This window comes from Elephantulus edwardii, unplaced genomic scaffold (genome assembly GCF_000299155.1).
Source record: "Elephantulus edwardii isolate Elephantulus edwardi_28Jun2011 unplaced genomic scaffold, EleEdw1.0 scaffold00189, whole genome shotgun sequence".
Classification (NCBI taxonomy): Eukaryota; Metazoa; Chordata; class Mammalia; order Macroscelidea; family Macroscelididae; genus Elephantulus; species Elephantulus edwardii.
In genome coordinates, this window is record NW_006399939.1 from 1,616,804 (window position 1) to 1,639,563 (window position 22,760).

Below are 22,760 nucleotides of genomic sequence, written 5' to 3' on the forward strand. Positions count from 1 at the left end.
TGGGGCGGGGGCCCTGCCGGCCGGCCCTGCGCTCGCGGCGCTCGCGTCATTGTCAAATGAATGAATGAATGAGAGCCTGCGGAAGCCGCGGCGGTTGCGGAGGGCCCAGCCGCCGGGGGGCGAGGCCGGGGTGGCGTATCGGGGCCCGGTGGCGCGCCTGTGCCCCGCTCGGCTCGCTGCGATCGCCACGATTCCGATCACCCACCGCGCTCATGTTCCGCCCGGCTTTCTCTAAGGCGGGAGGCTCAGCCTTGCAAAAGGTGCCGGTAGAATTCAGGTGTCTTTGTAGTTTTGAATGGTGAGGGTACCAGTACAATAGCGGGCGAGGTAGGCTGCGCTGGCCTTGCATCTTCAGGAGAGAGTGTGTGTGTGTTTTTGTGTTGGGGGTGGGGGGGGGTCCTTGGTAAACTAGACTCGTACTTTTTAGTCCTTTTTACGGGCCGATGAGATGTTCCCTAGCCCCCCCCTCCCCCGAGCTGACTGTCAGTCGGGATTTCAGTGCATCCCGTTTTGTGTCTGGGATAGACGATGAGGAAAGTGGTGTTGCCAGAGTGTCTACTTTGTGTTAGCAAATACATTCACGCTGCTGAATCTTGACAATAAAGTTATTCATTCAGCATCAATAACGTGCTGAAATGGTTTTTGCAGGACTTGCCCCAAATATGTGCACAGCTCTAGTTTAATTCTCGGGGGGATCCAAGGCATCAAGTCTTGGCCCAGAAATGCTGCCTGTCTTATTTTATGACTAATTATAGTAATTGAAAACTCATATTTAGAAAGGTGAGCTCCATCTCCATTTTCATACCTCCGAAAAGTCCTTTTTTTTTTAAACCTCAAGAATAGTAGATGACAATAATCAAGTTACAAGTCTTTCGAAACTTTTAAGCAGTTGTAAAAGAAATTGGTTTTTCTTAGGTCACTAGACAAAATGCAGTGTTTTCTAAAATTTAATGATGTGGAGGAAGGTGAAATAAGTTATTTTGCACTTTTGAGACACAGTGGCTTGCAAATATGTAGGGACGGAAAGATCTTGTTTTGACACAGGTTATGATTTAGACAGTAGCAAGCAGATGTAGTCTATAACAGTAGACTGAATGTCTTCTATTTTAATCTTTATTACTTTAAACGTTTTGGTCTGCAGTTATGAATAGTCTCAATCTGATTGTCGTTGCTTTGGAACCACTCATAATAGATGAGCTTCCCAGAGGTTTTTGGAGGCTGTAAATTGCATGGGAGGAGATGGCCCATCTTTGTCCCTTAGAGACCCCATTGGATTCAAATTACCAGAGGCATACCTTTGGTTAGCAGTGCATCACAGCTAAAGCTGTCTATAATTGACAACTCAGATTTAGCAGCAAAGTTTTAACTATAATGAATTTGAATCCCTTAATATTTTATCTTATAATATTATAATTAAGATTGTTCTAGGTTTTGGAGAAGCAGTTACAAATAACAAACATCGTTAGCAGTGTCTTAGGATAATGTACAAAGTCTTGGAGTGAGGCTAGACTTTCTTTTCCTTTTTTGATTTAGTGGAGTCTCATTCATTTGACAAATACAGAGTTGATACCTACTATGTATTACATACTGTTTAGGTTCTGGCAATACAAGAAAAAGAAAACCCTCAGACATAAGGAAGTTTCCCAGTTTTATCTCCCTAACAATTTAGCTGTAGCAAATTGTAATTTTTATAATCCCAGTGGCTCAGTTCTGGTCCTTGACCAAAATAGCTTCTCAGATAGCATCTATTAATACTAGCTAACATTTATTGGACACACATTTGTATATCACTGTCTTTTTTTAATTCTCACAACAAACTACATTTTATAGATGAGAAATGAAATTATGCAATTTACTCAAGATCATACAGTGGAGGGATAGAACTGAATTTGAACCCAAGTTAGTTAGTCTCTAGCACCTTTGCTGAGTTATACTATATGTAGTAGTGAGATCTGCTAAGGACAGCTCAGGAACAATTTCTGTATATAACCAGTCCAATCCTCACTCCCCCATTCCCCCAACTACTTAGAAACATGAGGATACATGCTTGTCAAGCATGGTAGGTTTTAGAGGGAAAGGGGAAGGAACTTTTAAGATACATTGTTAACAGTATGTCTACAGCTGATGGGGACTTGGAAAGAAAACAAAATTGAGACACTGGTGGTCATTGTTGAAAAGACAATTCTTAAGGGTTTCTGGTATTCTTTATTCCAGAGTTGAGAATCTGTTACTCAGTCCTGTCAGAGCAGTTGTTTGATGTTGAGTTGACTGAAACTCACAGTATCCCCGACTCTGCTGCTAACTGAAAGACCAGTCATTGGTTTAAACTCATCAGTCACTCTGCTAGAGGAAGACAGGATAATTTGATTCTGCAAAGTTTACAGCTAGGGAAACCAGGCCATTCTGCTCCATTTTAAAGGGTCACAGTGAGTTGGAATCAACTTGACAGCAAGAGGTTTGGTTTTTATTAGGGAAGTTAACTTTACATACTGAATTTACCTTAAACAGTAAGGGTTTTTTTTTCCTTTTGGCCTTTGTGTATTCTGTTCCCTGCCTGGCACTTTCCACCTCAATTGTCAGGTCTCCTCTCAAATGTCATCTTAAAGACATTTTCTAAGTTTTCAGTTAGAGTAGCCCTCGTAAGCACTCTTACCTCATTGTCTTTTTTTATTTCATAACATTTATTATTAGGCAGGTATTTATTACTTGCTCATATATTGTCTGATTTCATCACCATGAAAGAATAGCACAGATCCCCACCCCCACCCCCCCACCCCATGTCTTGGAACCTCAGTGCCTCAAATAATGCTTGGAACAAAGTAGATGCTCAAAAAATAACTTGAACAAAATTAGGCACAACTAGCATAGTGTTCTCTCTTATTGTTGTTTTGTGCTGTCAAGTCGGAATTGACTCATAGCTGACCCTCCAGTAGATTTTTCCGAGGCAGTAAACAGCATGTGAGGAGAGAGTCTATCCTCCCATGGAGTAGCTGGTGAGTTTGAACTGCATGCCTTTGGCATTGCAGCACAGCTTCTTACTGCTAGGCCACCAGAGTGATTGTGTTAGGTTACATGTGAGCAATGTTTCAATAGGTTAATTTAGAAAATCTTTGCGAAAAGACTTGGAAAAGGATAATTTTCTATTTGTGGCAATTTGGTGGTGGTTGTTAAGTGCTGTTGAAAGTTGACTCTGATTCATAGTACTGTCATTGTTGTGTACTATCGAGTCAGAACCGACGCATAGTTGACCCTCCAGTGAGTTTTCAGAGACAGTGTAATTGCATAGGAGGATGTTGCCCATCTTTATCCCTTGGAGTGGCTGGTGAACTCAGAAGTGTAGATCCTTACCACTAGGCCGCCAGAGATCCCTCATAGCATTGTTATTATTTGCCATTGAGTTGAGTAGCAGCCCTGTAAACAGGAGGTCAGAACCCTGTCCTATCCTGTGCCATCCTTATTATCTCTGACATACTTGAGTCCATTGCTGCAGTGTCTATGTTAGTTCATCTCGTTGAGGGGCATCCTGTCTTTTGCTGATCCTCCACCTTTTCAAGCATGATGTACCTTTCCAAGGAATAGCCCCTTCTAACCTCATGCCGAAAGTAGATGAGACAGAGCTTCACCATCGTTGTTTCTAAAGAGCATTCTGGCTGAACCTTTTCCGAGACAGATTTGTTCTTTTGACAGCCAGTGGAATATTCATACTCTTCTCTGACACTACAACTTAAAGACATCAGTTCTTCTGTCATCATTATTCCCTGTCTAGCTTTCAGATGCATAGCAAGTGATTGAAAAGACCATGGCTTGAATCAGGCACACCTTGGCCTTTAAACTGACATCTTTGCTCTTAAGGACTTCGGAGAGGTGTCTGACAGCAGACATTCTCGATTCATGAAATATGTCTCCTGATCTCCTGACTGCTGGTAACAAGGGTGTTGATTGTGGATCCAAGTAATAAGAAGTTGTTGACAGTTTCAATCTTTTCTCCATCTATCATGATGTTGCCTGATGGTCCAGTGGTGAGAATTTTTGTCTTCTTGATGTTGAGATGCAATCCATAGTAAAGACTATAGTCCTTGGTCTTTTGCAGCAAGCATTTCAGGTCCTTCTAACATTCTGCAAGCAAAATTGTGTCGTCTTTATAACACAGGTTGTTGACAAGCCTTCCTCTGATCCTTATGCCATGTTCTTCATAAAGCATGTTGTTGTTATGTGCCATCAAATTGCCTTTGACTCTTAGTGGCCCTATGTAGCCCTATCCTGAGCCAGTCTCACTGACTCCAACACATCTACCCCCATTACCCCAGTTACTGTGCCAGTCCATCTCATCTGGGGTCTTCCTCTCCTGCTGTGTCCCTCCACTCTTCCTAGAATGATGTCCTTCTTCCAGGAGACTGACATTCTCCTCAGAATCTTCATTATGCTTAAACCCATTTTAAATCCTTTCTCTTTTTTGCTTACACTCCAGTTTTTAAAGCATGAAACCTTCTTAAGGATTGATCCCTCCTGTTAACATGTGAGAAGAATGTGAGATAAAGTCTCTCCAGCCTCATCTCTTAAGGAGCACCCTGACTATAACCTGGGTTATTGTTAGGTGCTGTCAAGTCGAGTATGACTCATAGCAATCCCATGAATAAAAGATCTCAGTCCTGTCCTCTTCTGTGCCATCCTCACAATCTCTGACACATGTGAGTCCGTTGCTACAGTCCCTGTGTCAGTCCACCTAGTTGAAGGTATCAGTCCATCTCACTGAGGGTGTTCCTCTCCGTCGTTGCCTTTCTACCTTTCCAAGCATGATATCCTCCCCAAGGAATGACTTCTCCTAGCAACGTGCCCAAAGAATGTAAGACAAAGCTTTATCATCCTTGTTTCCAAGGAGCACTCTAACTGTACCTTCTTTGAGACATATCTGATGGTTTGTTGGTTCGTTGGTTTTTTCTTCAGACCATGAGCTCTTCATTACTGTTCTCCAAAACCACAGGTAAAAAGCATCAATTCTTCTGTCATCCATATTCATTGTAGGTCTCTTCTTCTTTGTCAAGGATGGTAGCCCTTCATCACACATACTTTGGGCATGTTGGGAGAGACTGTTCTTTGAAAAGGGGCATCATGGTTGGAAAGGTGGAGGGTCAGTGAAGAAGAGGAACACCCCCAGTGAGATGGATTGATACAGTGACTCAAGTGTGTAGGAGATGATTAGAATGGCACAGGATGGGACAGAGTGCAGAAGTATTGTTTATAGAGTCACTAAGTCACATCTATGAGTCGAATGAGACTCAGTGGCGCTTCACAACAGAAAAATGGAAAGCAGAATATCAAGAATTCATCTCATACTTTTTACTTAAAACTGTTGCTGCCATTTAGGTGTTTCCAGCTTACAGTGATCCTCCATCAGGTTTTCAAAACAATTGTTACAGGAGACAAGCTACTTTTCTTCTGGGCTAGTGAGTTTGAACCACTGGAGATGTAACAGTCTTTTGTTTGGCAGTGCAAATCATCATTAAGGACTACTTTCCAGAACTCCCTACTTTTTACTCAGTCCAGTCAAGTGTGACTCATAGCCGGTCTGTGAACAACGAATCTGAACCCTGTCCTATGCCATCATCATCACTGACACACTTGAGCCCATTATTTTATCGTATTAGCTTTATATCTCCATACAGAGTATGCATGTATCCATATATACTTTCCTACTCTAAGCATTTTAAAAAGGAATTGAAGATAATCAGGAGAGTTCATCTCTCAAGTTTTTTAGCAGGCTTCTAAGAATAAGGGCATTCTCTTAACTACCCCCAATGCCATTATCAGATGTAATAATATTAATTTCATGATAAATAAAACATAATCTGTATTCAGATTTCTTCAAATGTTTTATAGCTTTTCTGGTGGCCTAGTGGTAAGAATCTACGCTGCAGTCCCAAAGGCACGTCGTTCAAATCCACCAGCTTCTTCATGGGAGAAGGATGGACAGCCTCCTTCCTTGTGATTACTGCCTTCGAAAACCTCTGGAGGGTCAGCTGTGTCTGATTCTGTGCACAACACATCAGAATCCTGTCCTATCCTGCGCTATCTTCACACTTTCTGACACACTAGAGCCTGTTGCAAGTCACCATGTCAGTCTGCCTGGTCAAGGGTCTTCCCCTCTTTCACCAACTCTCCATCCTTCCAAGCATTATGTCCCTCTCCAAGGAATATCCCCTCCTAGCAACAAGCCCAAAGTATGAGGCAAAGCCTCATCATTCTTGCCTCCAAAGAGCACTCTGGCTGCACCTTCTCCAAGACATATTTGTTCTTTTGGACGTCCATGGGATGTTCAGTGCTCTTCTCCAACACCATACCTCAAAGGCAATAATTGTTCTTCTGTCATCCTTATTCGTTGTCCAGCTCTCAGATGCATAGCAAGTGATTGGAAAGACCGTAGCCTGACTCAGACACATTTTAGTCCTCAAATTGATATCATTACTCCTTAACAATTTGGAGAGGTCCCTAACTATAGACTTTAACAGTTGAATGTGTCTCCTTATTTGCTGACTGCTGGTACCAAGGGTGTTAATTATGGATCCAGATAAGATGAAGTTGTTGACAGTTTCACTCTCTTCTCCATCCATAATGATGTTGCCTGTTGGTCGAATGGTAAGAATCTTTGTTTTCTTGACATTGAGATGCAATCCATACTTAAGTCTATGATCCTTGCTCCTCTGCAATGAGTGCTTTGAGTCCTCCTCACTTTCAGCAAGCAAGGTTGTATCAGTCTCCCTCTGATCCTGATGCCACATTCCTCTTCATAGATTGATGTAACCTTTGATGCACTCACTAGTCTATACCAGGAAATTTGGAGGATAGCTGTCTGACCAATGGATTGGAAGAAGTCCATATTTGTTCCCATTCCCAAGAAAGGTGATCCAACTGAATGTGGAAACTATTGAACAATATAATTAATGTCACATGCAAGCAAAATGCTGCTGAAGATTGTTCAAAAATGGTTAAAACAGTCCATAGATAAGGAACTGCTAGAAGTTCAAATGGGATTTAGAAGAGGCCATGGCACCAGGGATATCATTGCTTTTGTCAGATGGAGGACCTGAATGAAAGTAAAGAATACTGGAAGAATGTCTGTTTGTGCTTTATTGACTATGCAAAGGCAATTGACTCTGTGGATCATAATAAGTTGTGGCTGACATTAGAAAGAATGGGTGTCAGTTCCCGAGTGGTCCTGTGGATCTTTCTCTTGGTTCAACAGTGTTTGAATGAAACTCACCCAGTGACTTAGCCATCTCCTATTTTTGGGACCAGCTAACACCATTTTTTGTTGTGGTTTGTTTGTTTTTCTGTTGTGTTTTTTTTGTGTGGTTTTTTTTTTTTGTTAGCCCCCAAACCTAAACTCTATGAGCTCTCAGATCCATCAAAATTATTCCCCTGAAGCAGAGGCCGGCATCAACTGTCTGGTCAATGTGCACATGAGGGCCTCTTACACCTACCTCTGTCTGAGTTTTGATTTTGACTGAGATGATGTGACTTTGGAAGGTGTGGATACTTCTTTGGCGAGTTGGCAAAGGAGAACTGCGTGGGCGCAGATGGCTTTTGAAGCTGCAAAACCAGCATGGCGGCTGGCTGTGTCCTCTTTCAAGATATGCAGAATCCATCCCAGGATGACTGGGGCAAAACCCTTCTGGGTTTGTACTCTGTGGGTTCTGCCCACACAGACCCCCATCTCTGTAACTTCCTGGATGAATGTCAGACAAAGAACTACTTCCTGGATGAAGAAGTGTAACTGAGAGAAGATGGTTGACCATCTGACCTACATTAGAAGACTGGGTGGTCCCAGGCTGGGCTTGGCGAGTATCTCTTTAAGCATCTCACCCTTAAGCTTGACTAGGGGCTTTGAGGGTCCTGCGGGGGCTACCTCTGCATCCCCCTGCCATTAGCATCAAGCTTCTCTTTCCCACCTTAGTGTAGAATCTTATCCATCCAGAAGCCCCTAGCCCAAACCTTGGGCCAAATGGAACAATAAAGCTTTTTGCAACAGCTTAAAAAAAAAAAGAATGGGTGTCCCAGAGCACTTAATTGTGCTCATGCAGAACTTACACCTGGACCAGGAGGCTTTTGTGTAAACAGAGTAGGGGTCCCAGATACTCTTCACTGCTACACATACAGATTCCTGGTTATTAGTGTTTTATACTAGGATAGTACACTTGGCACAATTAGTAAGCCATTATTGATACATTTTTATTATTTATAGGTTATTCATATTTCCTTAGTTTTTACATAACCCCATTTCCTATTCAGAATCCCTCTAGTACACCACTTTTTATTGTATTGTTTCTCTTTGGGCTTCTTTTGATTGTGATAACTTGGCTTTTCCTTATTTTTAATTACCCTGAGAATTTTTAGAAATATTAATGAGATATGTTGTAGGGTGTCCTCTTTTGAAATAATAAAAAAAATATTCTTATTTTAGCGAAATTTTACAAAGCAAGTTTTCCATTCATCAATACATACACGTTATGTTTTGTAATGTTAATTATAATCCCCACACAGTAATGACACTCTTCTCACTTCTTCCTTGTTCTTCCCATTTCCATTCACTCTTCTTTTTTTAAATAAGATTTAATTGTGATTTTAACAAAAGTTTGAAGAAAATTTAGATTTTCATTCATTCATTGTTGAACATTTTACACCTTCTCCCTCTCTCCCCCCTCCCCCAGTTCAAGTGTGTGTTTTTTTAATATCTGTTCACTGTTGCACAATTAACTCCCTCCCCCCACCCTTCAGTCCTCTTTGCAGTGTACCTCTTATTCTGGGCTGTGGGCTGTTGTCATAGGTCACCCTTCTTTTTTAAGCTTTCCTGCCCTCTGAACTTTATCCTTAGGCAGATGCTTCTTAGAACCCACTCTATTGTTTGACTTTGTATAGACTGAAAAGATATGGAGATAGAACACATCCTTGGGTTACACCTTTCCCTACTTTGAACCGTGCAGTGTTTTCTTGCTCTGTTCTGATGACTGCCTCCTGGTACAAGTACAAGGTTCCCATAAATGAAATCAAGTGTTCTGGGATTCTCATTCTTCTCAGTCAGCCACAGTTTGTTGTGATCCACAATGCCTTTGCCTAGTCAATAAGCACAGGCAGACATTCCTGTGGTGCTGTCTGCTTTCAGCCAAGATCATAGCCATTAGTTATAATATCCTTAGTACCACAGCCTCTTCTAAACCCAGCCTGCACACGTGGTTGTTCTCTGTTGATGTGCTGTTCCAGTTGTTTTTGGATAATTTTCAGCTGAATCTTGCTTGCTTGTGATATTAGTGATACTGTTTGATAATTTCCGCACTCTGGTCACCTGTCTTTGGAATGGGAACAAATATGGATCTCTTCCAGTCAGCTGGCCAGGTGGATGTCCTTCAGATTTCTTGGCAGAACTTTGTGAGCGCCTCCAAGGCAGTGTCTGTTGATATATATAAGTTGATATGCCATCAGTTCCCGGGGCCTTCTTTTTTACTAGTTCCTTCAGAGTAGCTTGAATTTCTTCCTTCATCACAGGCTCTTGCTCATATGTTGTTTCATGAAATTCTTCTGTGTCAGCCAATTCCTTTTGGTACAGTGACTCTGTATACTCCTTCCATCTTCTTTGAATGCTTCCTGGATCATTTAATATTTTGCCCAAAGAATCCTTAACTATTGCAACTCAAGGCTTGAATTGTTCTTTGGTTCCTTCAGTGTAAGAAAGGCCAAGTGAGTTCAGCTCTTTTGATTTTCTGACTCCTGCTCTTTGCACATTTCATTGTAATACTTTACTTTGTCTTCCCACGCTGCCCTTTGAAATTTTCTTTGCGATCATCTGGGAGACTGGGCTCTCTGAGTAGGAATGTGCCATTTAAAAAACAAGATTCTCACCACTGGGCCGATTGGCAGTCTCACGATAGACTGAATTGATTTGAGATTGTTAATGGCTTCAGTTTGCTTGGCTTCACAAACAACATTCTTGGTACCAACAGCCAGGAAATCAAAAGACGAATTACATTGGGAAAGTCGGCTGTCAGAGATCTCTCCAAAGTACTGAAGAGCAACAATGTCACTTTGGAGACTAAATTGCCCCTGGTCCAGGACATGGTCTTTGCACTTACATTCTATGCATCAGAAAGCTGGACAGTGACTAGGGATGATAGAAGGAGAATTGATGCCTTTGAGCTATGGTGTTGGAGAAAAGTGTTCCATATACCATGGACTGCCAGGAGAACAAACAGATTTGACCTAGAGAGGATGAAATCAGGGTTCTCCTTGGAGGCAAGGATTCTGCAGTTTTGTCTGACAAACTTTGGTCATGTTGCAAGGAGGAACCAGTCCTTAGAGAGGGACATCAGGCTTCAGAGGGTGGAGGGACAGCGCAGGAGAGGAAGACCTTGAGTGAGAAGGATCCCTCAGTGTCAAGGATTGACTCAGTGACTGGGATAAAGAGGGTAGGTGTGTCAGGCAATAAGGTTGGCTTAGGATAGAGCCTGGTTCAGAGCTGTTGTTCATAGGGTTGCTATGAGTTGCAAGTGCTGTGAGTCTCAAGCGACTGAAGGCACATAACAACAACCAGATTTTACCTCTGGGCTTGAAGAGTGATTTAAGGCTGTAGTCTCTGGGGTTCTACCAGTCTCAGACCAGTAAGCTTGATTTCTCCCCTAGTTTTGAGTGTTCTCCCACATTTTTTACCTATTATCAGAAACTGTCTATTGTGATCTTTTTCAGAGAGGTCAGTAGAGGTAACCTGGCATCATCTAGTTTTTCTGGTCTGATGTTGAAAGGTACACGTATATGTTTTGAAAATATATGTAATAAAACATATACTAATGCAACAATTTTACATGTATAATTTAGTGGCACTGTAGCAGTCTCTGAAACCATTATAAATATACCCTTTTCCAAATTACTCTATTTACAACATGAACTCAGCACTCTTAAGCCCCATCAGCAGTGTCTTACCTCTAGAAACCATTAATATGTTTTAGTTTTGTATAATTGCTTATTTCATAAAAGTGAAATACTACAGTGTTTACCCCTTTCTGACTGACATATCACTCATCATAATGTTTTCCAGGGTCATCTGTTTTGTGGCATGCATCAGGACGTGACTTATATTACTGAGAAATAGAATATTCCATTGTATGTATGTATATAACGCATTTTGCTGATTCATTCATTCATCTGTTAATGGACATTTTGGTTGTTTCCACCTTTTGACTGTTGTGGAAAGTGCTGCGGTGAACATTGGTATACAGTTTTTGGATTGGGTTTCTGGGGCGTATGATCTATGTTCCATACTTTGAGAAACTAACTTTGAATTTATCTGATTTTCTTCTCAAGATCTATTTTCAAGACATACTAGCAACATAATTTGACTACTGATACTTTTTTTAACCTAGCTAGTGTTTATCATGCTTCTTTTCTATAAAGTTACTGTGCCTTCCACTTTACATACTGTTATTCTCTCTCCTTTTTTTTAAGAGCGTGACGTATTCCATAGTTTATTTGGAATTGTTTTTCAAAGAAGATTAATCTTATCTGCATTTACTAATTTACGAAATTATATTAAGGTGGATTATAGGATATTTGTTTTATGTTGTTGTGGATTGCCATTGAGTCGAGGTTGACTCATAGCAACTCTATGAACAGAATACCTAAGGCCTTCCCATAGTTAATCATTGTTTCTCCAAGTTCATAGAGTTTCCAAAGGCATGTGGTTTAGGAAGTGGATGACACTCCTGCTTCCCAACCTTTTTTACAACTGGGAGCTCCACCAAACACTGTCCACGATGGGAAACCATTCTGGTATATGATATCCCCATGGCCCATTGACAAAGAGTGATGTGCGAAGTGGAAGGATGTTCCTCTAGATATAACAGCACTAGTCTCATTTAGCTGTGGTTAAGTGTTGAGTCGAATGTGACTCAGAGTAAGCTTTGCACAAAACACCTGAACTCTGTTCTATGATTAACATAATTTCTGTACATTTATAAGAGAGTTTGTATGTAATTTATGATGTTGTCGTTGTTGTTGTTGTTATGTGCCATCAAGTCACTTGCGACTCAAAGCGACCCTGTGTACAACAACCCTAAACCCTGCTCTGTCCTGTGCTTATCTCACTGTCTCTGACACACCCACCTCGGTCACCCCAGTCACTGAATCAGTCCACCTCATAGAGGGTCTTCACCTCCTGTGCTATACCTCCACCCTCACAAGCATGATGTCCCTCTCCAAGGACCGGTCCCTCCTTGCAGCATGTCCATATTATGTCAGACAAAGCTTCAGAATCCTTGCTTCCAAGGAGCAGCCCAGTTTAACCCTCTCCAGGATGAACCTGTTTGTTTTCTTAGTAGTCCATGGTATATTCAATACTCTTTTCCAGCACCACAGCTCAAAGGCATCAATTCTCCTTCTATCCTCCCTAGTCATTGTTCAACTCTCTGATGCATAACAAATGATTGCAAAGACTATGGCCTGTATCAGGCACACCTTAGTTTCCAGAGTGACACCATTGTTCTTCAGTACTTTGGAGAGGCCCCTAACAGCAGACTTACCCATCGTAATAAGTCATTTAATTTCCTGGCTGCTAGTGACAAGAGTGTTGACTGTGGAGCCAAGCAAACTAAAGCTGTGAACAATCTCAGTCTCTTCACCATCCATCCTGATGCTGCCAATTGGTCCAATGGTGAGAATCTTTGTCTTCTTGATACTGAACCTCAATCCATATTGAAAGCTGCAGTCCTTGACCCTCTGCAGCAAGCGCTTCAGATCCTCTTCCGTTTCAGCAAGCAGGGTTGTATCATCTGCATAACACAGATTGTTGATAGATCTTTCACCAATCCTGATGCCACACTTCTCATAGAGCCCAGCCTCTTAGATAGTCTGTTCTGCATATAGGTTGAAAAGGTATGGAGAGAGAACACATCCCTGTCATCTACACTTCCCAATTTTGAACCATGCAGTGTTTCTTTGCTCTGTTCTGACTATGCTTGGTTCAAATAATAGGTTTCTCATTAGCACGATCAAGTGTTCTGGGATTCCCATTCTTCTCAGAGTCAGCCACAGTTTGTTATGATCCACACAGTCAAACACCTTTGCATAATCAATGAAACACAGACATTCCTCTGGTATTCCCTGCTTTCAGGTAAGATCCACCTAAAATTAGCTACAATATCCCTAGTACCATGACCCCTTCTAAACCCAGCCTGGACTTCTGGCAGTTCTCTGCTGATGTGCTGTTCCAGTAGTTTTTGGATAATCTTCAGCAGAAGCTTGCTTGCATGTGAAATCAATGATATTGTTCTATAATTTCCATACTCTGTTGGGTCACCCTTCTTTGGATTTGATTTATAACAAATGTAAATAATTTGTTTTATACTTTTTTTATACTTTGTTTTATACTTTGGGTTATACTGTAGTACTGTTTGTTTTGTTCAACTTGTTCTGGCTTTTGCCATTGGGAGAACTTTATCAATTGACTCCTGTTTCTGTCTGAATAATCGTGTGTGTGTGAGAGAGAGAGAGAGAGAGAGAATTCTCTACTTTTTGACACTAGAAGGCTCATGCTGCTGTCTTTATTTCTTGCTTCAATCTAGAATCAACCATTTGTCTTTGGAACTTTGGTTGCTTCTATTGGAGAATGGTATTAGAAACCAAGACCACACCATGCTACTTGAGTGTCTTCTTTTAGGCCTGTATACATACAACTCTGGTGCCTTAGTGGTAAGAAATTGAGCTGCCAATGCAAAGGTACATGGTTTGAATCCACCAGCAATTCCAGAGGAGAAAGATGGACACTGGAGAGTCAGCTATGGGTCATTTCCTACTTGCTGGTACACACCAACAACAAACTCAAGGGCAAGAACCTTTCCCCAGTATTGCCTCAGACAAAAGTCCTTCCCTGCACCTAGAGACTCCTGAATTCAAGATAGGCAGCAGTGTGAGAGATCAGCAGAGTGAGGATCAAGGCATCAAAGAAATGACTCAAGGCCTGGCCAAGAGTTGGGTGGGGGAAGGGAGGTGCTAGGTGAGGTAGGCAGGAGGGAAGGGGATGCTGATGGGAGCAGGGAAAGAGAAGGGGATAGGGAGGCAACACTGAATCCATTGATTACTTCTGTCAGGGGGAAGTGTCTTTCCTCTGCTCCTTTCAGTAAAATGCTTGTCTGTCAGATATTGCTCTAAAGGTAAGCATCCAAATTAAGGCAGACTGGGAAGAAACGTTGGCCATCTACTTGTGAAATAACAGGTTCGAAAACCCTACGTACAGTAGAGCACACTTAGATATGGCAACTGAGGCTGAGCCCTCAAATATGGAAACACAAAGAAGGAACAGCGGTTGAAAGTAGACACTAATGATTGGAACGTGGAATGTGAGAAGCATGGATGTGGGAAAACTGGGCATCATTAAGAAAGAAATGGAACTCATAAAAATTTACATATTAGGTATTGATGAAATGAGATAGAATGGCATGGGACATTTTGAATCAGAATAGCTGGACCATATGGAATTTTTATGTTCAGCTTTTTGAGGAAACGCCAAACTGCCTTCCAGAATGGTTGCATCACTTTATAATCTCACCAACAATGTCTAAAAGTTCCTTTCTCGCCACATCCTCTCCAACATCTATAACTTGCTGCCCTGTTAAACTTTGCCACTCTTACTGGAGTGTGTCAGCCGATCTTGTTAAGGGTCTTCCTCTCTCACTGACCTTTCCTGGCCTGATGATTTTCCCCTATGCACTGGCTTTTCTTAATAACACGTCCAAAGTATGTGAGACAAATTTCACCAGCATTGTCTCTAAGGAGCACTCTGGTTGCACTTCCTCTGAGACGGGTTGGTTGGTTCTTTTGGCAGTTCCTGGGATATTCAGGACTCTTTACCAACACTGCAGTTCAAAGGTATCTATTAGCTGTATTAGTAGCAGTGTTTTGTTTTGGATTATCTCGGGCTTTTGGATCAAAATTATTTTCTAAACTATTTTACTTGATTGTACTAAGGAATTGAACCATACAGTGTTTCCTTGCTCTGTTTGATGACTGTCTCCTTGTCCAAATATAGGTTTCACGTTAGCATGATCAAATGTTCTGGCATTCTCATTCTTCTCAGTGTCAGCCACAGTTTGTTTTGATTCACACAGTCAAATTCCTTTGCATAATCAATGAAACACAGATAGACATTCTTCTGGTACTCCCTGCTTTCAGGCAAGATCCATCTAACATTAGCTACAATTTACCTAGTGCCATGGCCCCTTTGAAACCCAGCTAGCACTTCTGGCAGTTCTCTCTTGATATGCTGTTCCAGTCATTTTTGGATAATCTTCAGCAGAATTTTGCTTGCATGTGATATCAATGATATTCAATAATTTCCACACTCTGTTGGATCAACTTTCTTTGGAATGGGATCAAATATGGATCTCTTCCAGTCATTTGGCCAATTGGTTGTCCTCCAGATTTCTTGACACAACTTGGTGAACACATCTAGGGCAGCATCTGTTAGTTGAAATATCTCAATTGGTATACCATCAATTCCTGGGGCTTATTTTTTGCCAGTTCCTTCAAAGCAGCTTGAACTTCTTCCTTCATCACCATAGGCTCTTGCTCATATGTTGTTTGATTAAATTCTTCTGTGTCTACCAATGCCTTTTGGTACAATGACTCTGTATACTCTTTCCATCTTCTTTTAATACTTTTAGATCATTTTAATATTCTGCCGAAAGCATCCTTTGTATTGCACCTTAAGGTTTGAATTTGTTCTTCAGATCCTTGAGCTTAAGGAATGCTGAGCCAATTCCACTACTGGGAATATACCCCAAAGAAACCATAACTGCTACCCAAGCAGATATATGCACACCATGTTTATCATGGCTTTGTTCACAATAGAAAGAGTTGGAAACAACTTAAGTGCCCATCAACAAACAAATGGACAGAGAAACTGTGATATATTCACACAATGGAATACTATGCTGCTTTGGAAAACAAGGAACTCATGAAATATTATACAAAATGAGTGACCCTGGAGGACATTACGCTGAGTGAAATATCTTAGTAACAAAAGGACAAATACTGCATAGTGCCGCTGTTGTGAAACTGGACTGACGTCAAGGTTGGGACGAGACTGAGAAAGATGGGATAAATTATGTATACTGCATTGAAATAGGTGAGGGAGAGAACTGTTTAAAAGGGATATTATGTTGTTGTTGTTGTTATGTGCCATCGAGTCACTTGCGACTCATAGCGACCCTATGTACAACAGTCCTAAACTCGGCTCTGTCCTGTGCCAATCTCACCGTCTCCGATACACCCATGCCAGTTACCCTAGTCAATCAATCCACCTCATAGAGGGCTTTCCCCTCCTGCACTGTCCCACCCTACCAAGCATGATGTCCCTCTCCAAGGACTGTTCCCTCCTTACAACATGTCCAAAGTATGTTAGACAGAGCCTCAGAATCCTTGCCTCCAAGGAGCCTCCTGAATATGATTAGATATTATTGTCATGACAAGAGTCCAGAACAAAGGCTGCATCGTGGACTGGACTTAGGGGGGAGGGATTGTATAACAATGAAAGAATTATTCTTTTACTTTTCAAAGAAAAGAGTGAAATGGGTGGAGAGGTGGTCAGGGAGAAAAGTATAACAATGAATGAATGAAAGTCCAAAGTCTCTGTAAACTTTCATTAAAATTAATAATAAAGAAAAAAAAGAGAGAGAGAGAGAGGTAAGGAAAAATAAAAGAAATGCTAAGTGAGTTTGGCCCTTTTGATTTTCTGACTCCAGCTCAGTAATATTTTGAAATCTTCTGTTCAGCTCTTTAATATCTTGAATTCTTCCCTCTGCTTTGGCTTCTTGGTGTTCTAGTGCAATATTCAGAGTCTCTTCTGACATCCATTTTGGTCTTTTCTTCCTCATCTGACTTTGAAATGACCTTTTGTACTCTTCCTGGATGATATTCTTGATACCCTCCCACAACTCTGGTCTTTTCTCATTGGTGTTCAAGGCCTCAAGGTCTATTCCAGAGATGGTTTTGAAATTCAGGTAGGATAGACTCAAAGTCATATTTTGGTTCCGGTGGAATCGATTTCATTTTCCTTCAACTTGAACTTACATATGAGTTACTTTTGAGCTGTGGTGTTGGAGAAGATTATTGAATATACCGTGGACGGTTAAGAAAAAATGAACAGGTTCATCCTGGAAAGGGTTAAACTGGGCTGCTCCTTGGAGGCAAGGATTCTGAAGCTTTGTCTGACATACTTTGGACATGTTGTAAGGAGAGACCAGTCCTTGGAGAAGAATGCCATGCTTGGGAGAGTAGAGGGACAGCACAGGAGGGGAAGACCCTTTATGAGGTAAATTGATTCGGAGACTGGTGTAATGAGGGTAGGTGTGTCGGGGACAGTGAGATTGGTACAGGATAGAGCAGGGTTTAGGGCTTTTGTACATAGGGTCACTATGAGTCACAGGCGACTCGACAGCACATAACAACAGCAACAACTAAGGAATTTGATTGAATTATATTGACTGACAGTGTAATCTTATTGTGTTACTGGAAAAGAAAAACCAGTAGCTAAAATAGGATATGCTATGTTTGCAGTTAAGAATTACAGAAAATTTTTGGGAATATTTATATAAAATGTCTTATACATTAAGGACAAAATATAGAAATCCCTGGAATAGTAATTTTCAATTCTGATGTCTGAGACTAAGCATTACAGTTAGTGGGTTTTATTCTCTTTCTGATTCATTAATTAGCACAGCAGTGGGTTATTACCCAATGTGTGTGTTCATGTGCACATGAAATTGCTGTATTCTGCTTATTCAAGTTATCTGAATTCTTGGGTCACTAGTATGTTATATAAGAAAAGTGTTGATATTTTTTGAGCACTTATTTTGTATTTTACAATTGGAGAAAAAGATAATTAAGATACATTCCACCCATTGCCCTTGAGGCATTCACACTCTAATAATAATGAAAGTTAATCCGTAAACTATTATCTCCACAACAGTGTGATAACTTTGGGGATATAATGAAAAAGTCTTAATTACCTAATTCAAAAGTATCATTCACAGTCAGTTGCACCTTCGAGTAAGATTCTTCTGTGGCATTTCAAAATCCGACTATTCTAGTCACAATTAATTTCTCTTTGTGGCAGCCTTAGCCTAGAATTTTCTAAAACCAGCAAACCACACCCATTGCCATTGAGTTGATTCTGACTCATGACGACCCTCGGAATAAGGATGTAGGTTTGTTCTCTAGTAAAGAGGTCTTTCTCTTCTTAGGAATCTAATTTCATACTTGAACTTCTGTTCGGATTCAGAGATGTCCGGATACTTAATAGTCTTTATCCTTACTAAGTTAATTTTCATGCTGTAGTCTACACAATGACTTGAAGCTTTGGGGAACTAGGAAGGAGCCAAGTGTCTATTCTGACTCATGAGCATCTTTATAAGTAGAATTGTGCTCCATAAGATTTCAATAGCAGAATTTTTAGCAGTAAATTGCCAGACAAGCCTTTCTCCTTCGTCTCCTCTGGGTGGATTTAAACCACTTCTCTTTAGTTAGCTACCAAGTGTCTTTACCATTTGTACCACCCAGGTACTCCTGTAGTTTTATTAAGACCAATTTATTCATCTGGATTAAATGAAGAAACATAGGCTAATAAGTACATCAATCTCTTTCAGTGTAATGGAGTCAAAAGCTGGTTGAGAATAATTCCTTCTATTAAAAGAAAATGAAAACCTGTGTGTCTTAGAGACCAAGAGTGAGCTTCCTGACATATAAATACAATGTCCGTTTTCTCAATACAGTTTTCTCAAAAATTTTTCATAGTAAAATAGGTGACTGCTTTACAGTTGTGTTTGTATACAGGATATCTTTACCTACAGAGACCTGTAATGAATCCCTGGCCAATTTTAAAAGACCATGTTTCATTTTTTTGTTGTTATGTGCTGGTGAGTCCACTGTGACTAATAATGACCCTATGGACCTTGCTTATACTGAGCTAACCTTACCTGACTTCATTGCCACAGTCACAGTGTCAGTCCATCTCATCCACAGTCCTCCTCTCCTGCACTGACCTTCCATGCATGATGAAGTTCTTTAAGAACTGGTCCCTCCTGGCAACATGCCCAAAAGATGTGAGATGGAGCTTCAAAATCTTTGTCTCCAGTAAGCAACCTGGTTTCACCCTCTCCAAGAAAGACCTAGTTGTTTTCTTGGCAGTACCTGGTTTGATCAATACTTTTCTCCAGCACCAAGACTTAAAGACATATTGATTCTTCTTCTATCATTCTTACTCATTGTCTAGCTCTCAGATGCATAGCAAGCAATTGAGAAGACTATAGCCTCGGTCAGATGCACCAGAGTCTTTACACTGACATCATTGCATTTTTAGCACTCTGCAGAGAGGTCCTCGACAGCAGATTTTCCCAGTGCAAAGTGTCCTTTGATTTCATGACTGCTGGTGCCATGAGTGTTGATTGTGGATATGAGCAAGATGAATTCGTTAACAATCTCAATCCTTTCTCTGTCATGATGCTGCCTATTGGCCCGGTGGTGTTTTCTTAATGCTGAGATGTAATCTATATTGAAGGCATCAGTCTTTGGCCTGTAACAAATGCTTTACGTCTTCTTCACTTTGTGCAATCATGGTTGTGTTGTCTGCATAACAGGTAAAAACCAAATCAGTTCTGACTTTTAATGTCCCCATATGCATCGTTATGGCTATGACCATTTAGAAGCAGATCTTCAAGTCTTCCTAGGTGCCTCTCTGATTGACAACTCTTTGGTCAAGAGGCCAGCCCTTAATCAATTGTGTCTCTCATCGTCTCTTTGCTTACCAAGGGCTAATGTAGTTTTCTAGTTTGTCCCCATTGCCTTCCTTCCGAACTTCTGTTATTGTCTAAGAATATTGTGAAAAAGAGAAAAACCGGTGAAAAGGTGAGGTAAAGCAGTACAGACGGCCAGAATTCTTCCCTTTGCCACTTGAAGATTGCTGTAATTGTTCAGGTCTAAGAAAGATGAATGGAATTAGTAGAGCGAACTGGGGAGGAGGGCAGAGAAAATAGTGCAACAATGAATGAATGAAAACCCAAAATCTCTGTAAATGTTCATGAAAATTAATAAAATTTAATAATAATAAAAAAATAGAGTCTATAGAAGTTTACTCTAATGATTTAGCTATTTCCTATAGTAATATCCTCTCCCTCCCCCCTTTTGAAGACTGGTCTAGGATTGTGATAGTGGGAAGTGGTCATCTTCTTTGTTTCTGGAACATTACCTTGTGTTATCACGCACACATTAAAAAAAGAAAAAAAAAACCATACAACCAGAATCAAGTCTTCCCTGTTTCATTTGCCTTAAAAATCCTCTGAGCTGGAAGCAGTGTCTTGAGGTCTACCTGTCAAAGCCCAGGCGCACGCAGTGGGCCGTGGGCCCTTTAAGCCTTCAGTGTGTGCGGGAAGAGGGCTGTGGGTGAGGCTGCACTCTGACAGCCGCGCTCTGGGCCCCGCCCCCGGAGGAGGCGTTTCCCAGCGGCCCCGCTGCACCAATGCCGCCGCGGCCCCCGGTGTTCTTGCTGATCCTGCTCGGACCTTAGGGCCTTGACCCCTCCCTGCCTGGGAGCGTAAGTGTCAAACTGTGGGCGGGCGAGGGTCCAGCATCCCGTGCCCGTGCCAGTGCCAGAAGTCCTGGTGGACAGTACGGAGGACTTTCCTGGCCTATCAGAGGCCAAGGCAGCGAAAAAGCGTAAACAATGCCGGCTTCAGTGAGCTAAAGCCCTGGGCATCTGCTCTACTTCTGGGTGGTGACAGTGGCCTGCCTGCGGAGGGTGCTTGTTTGGAAATGCAGTGGTAGAGCAGTGCCCACTTCCAGGCTTTATCCCAGCCTGGTTCCTACTTGGGATGAGGAGAGGATTGTTTTTATCAGAGAATAACTAACTCATTTGAGCTTTTGAATAGGTGGAACTGGATTTAGTGCCATGGGCCCCACCTGGGTCATTAGCTTGAGATTTGAAGAACAAGGTAGCCTCATGATGAGTAAGCATTGGATTTTTAGCCACCTCGGTACAATTGAGCAGTAACTCAGAAAGTTGACCTAATTCACAGCTGGGTTTAGATTTCCATCTCTCCAGAGGCCTATGTTTGTGTCACCTCTCCCTTTTGGAGAAATTTACAGTGATCCTCTATTAGATTCTAGTTAACCTTCTTTCATTCTGATATGAATGGCAGCATGTGAAAGAGAACACCTCTCTCTACTCTTCCTCTCTCAGAAAGAAATATGGGAGGCTGCATCCAGGAGTAGGAGGACAGGCACATCCAAGTTTGTTGAGATAACCTACAGCAGAAGCAGTTCAGTTTTCTGGCTCCCTGAAGAATGCTCTAGTAAGAGGGTTGACTTTACTAATAGGAAATACTTAGGAGCTGTGAAACTTTTTATATTAGAGGAAAAGACCGACCATTTTGTCTCCAACTAATAAGAGCAGAGATTTTATCTAGCCTTGGCCAAGTAATATTTTAAATTTCCTATTACAGTTACATAATTGTTATGCATCTTTAATCCAGGTGTCCTTCTTAGGCATGATTTAAGTAAAGACTTCTGGGCATGTGCCTGCGTTGTTTCAGCTTTGATTGGCCCATCATACATCTGATTGGCTATTCAAAGTGATTGTTCTTTTAGTGGACAAAAATGTTCCTCAATCTTATTCTGTGCTTTTACAGTAGCATCCCCTTAGCCAAAAGTGAGAGTCCAGGAATGGTAATCAGATACAGATCTTTTGTATTCTGGTACTGAAGAGTTTTTGTATGTCAAGACTGAGAGTTTGCCATAAAAACAGTTGCATTATGGAAGCTTATTTCCAGGCTAAACAAATTTGTTTAGTAGATCTATAGTCATCTTTCAAAATACAGAAATCTAAAATAAAGACACTACTCTTGAAACTAGTATGAGAAAGAATAGTGGATTGGTAGACTGAAGCAGATTCTAGGTCCAGCTCCAAAATTGATCATATATTTATTGATCTCTGTGTGTTACTTTTAGCTAGTTGATGAATTATAAAATGTATAGATCATTGGAGACTACTTTTTTATAATCATATATAAGACATGTTTAATAGATAAATTTGAACACTGAACTAAAAATTCAGACAGTTTGGGTTCCTAAACCATGCCTTTATGTGTAACTTTGGAAACATTTCTTAACCTGGAGTCCAGAAAGAAACAATTACTTATGAACTTTTTTCTAGTATACTGGTTGAGATCTTGGGAAAATATTTTGTGTGTGTGTGTGTGTGTGTGTGTTTACACAAGTTTTTATTTACATTATACATTCTTATACATTCTGTTGTTGTTATGGGGAAAATATTTTTAAATTTAGCTATGAGAAAAGATTATAATACTTCTACTTTAGCTGGCCTCCATTTTAGACTAGGGTCGAGCCTCATGTGTAGTGTTGAATATTTGAAATATCTGAATATATGTTGTAGGTACTAACCGAAATGAAGCATTGCAAATAACACTCATGTAGTTAAAATTAATAGCAGTAATGTTTCCCTCTACTGACAAGTAATTATATTCACTTTCAAGGAATCAAACCCTGCTAGTGGTTCATTGTCTGTGCCATATTTTTTCACTCTCAGAAAACAACCAAACTGAAATTTCTTCTGATGTACTCTTTCTATCTATTAATAACTTTCATTTTCCCAGTCACTTAGGTTGGAGACACTTTGACTCTTTATTCTATTCCCACATTTTCATTTGCCAAAG

The 22,760-nt window shown here is 40.9% G+C and overlaps 1 protein-coding gene across 2 annotated transcripts in view; it reads left to right on the plus strand.

The window, feature by feature from the left end:
- CKAP5 (cytoskeleton associated protein 5) overlaps window positions 1-22,760 on the plus strand; it is a 116,875-nt gene that overhangs the window by 424 nt on the left and 93,691 nt on the right. The window lies entirely within an intron of this gene.